Source organism: Trachymyrmex cornetzi, unplaced genomic scaffold, assembly GCF_001594075.2.
Source record: "Trachymyrmex cornetzi isolate Tcor2-1 unplaced genomic scaffold, Tcor1.1 scaffold757, whole genome shotgun sequence".
In the NCBI taxonomy this organism is placed as follows: domain Eukaryota; kingdom Metazoa; phylum Arthropoda; class Insecta; order Hymenoptera; family Formicidae; genus Trachymyrmex; species Trachymyrmex cornetzi.
In genome coordinates this window covers 7,373-8,282 of record NW_017300089.1, presented here as the reverse complement: position 1 = coordinate 8,282, position 910 = coordinate 7,373, and positions in this window count along the sequence as shown.

Genomic DNA, 910 nt, shown 5'->3' with positions numbered 1-910 from the left:
GTACTATTAAACTTTTATTCTATTACTTTCCAATATTTGTCCTTTTTACAGGTTATCATATCAGATCTTTTATTTTCTATCACATCTTTATAATGTGTGAGTTGCTAAACCTATTAAAATAATTTTCTCGACCTCCGAAAATTCGCAGCACATTTACGTTGTTTATTATGTCTTCTACATTCACTTTTAATTTAATTTGTAATGTTATGTTCCTTACACGAGTATTCACATAACACGATGCTGCACGTTGCCGTACAATACTGTTAGAACCAATATTGGACCAATCAACGATTGAGATTAATAATTTCTTTAAGTTATGACACATAGGTTATAAGTTTCTAAACGTTTGCATTGTAACGGTGGTAGAAACCAATCAGCGCCAAATCTAGGTTTAGTTTTAACGAAAGTTTGGCTAAACTGGAGATTAAGGCAAAAGTAGTAGAAACGGGCCTATGGCCGGTATTCATAGTCGGTTCTTATTTCAAGACCGTCTTAAGTAATGTCTTAAGACGCTAATGCAGCCCTCTGATTGGTTCGTGACTTCTTAAGACTGTACTTAAGACGGTTTTGAATATAAGATCTGACTATGAATACCGACCTATGAGTGATTAGGAGCTATGGTTAGAGGAAATAGGAGTATGTTGGAACAAGCGACACGAGCAGACGTCTTATCTTTTCGTGATATACTTTTATCTCTGCGTTCCTATTTATTAACTGTGATGAATGTAATAAAAATCTTCTGTCTATAATATAAGATATTGCTGTTTGAGTTAACCGTGGATGGACTAAGTTAATCGGCGTTGGTTTGAGTTAATCGTGGACTAAGTTAATCGGCATTAGTAACAGTCGCCCTTAGAATACTATAAACATAGCATAATTATTATACAGAGTCATTGAAAAGTATCGGATG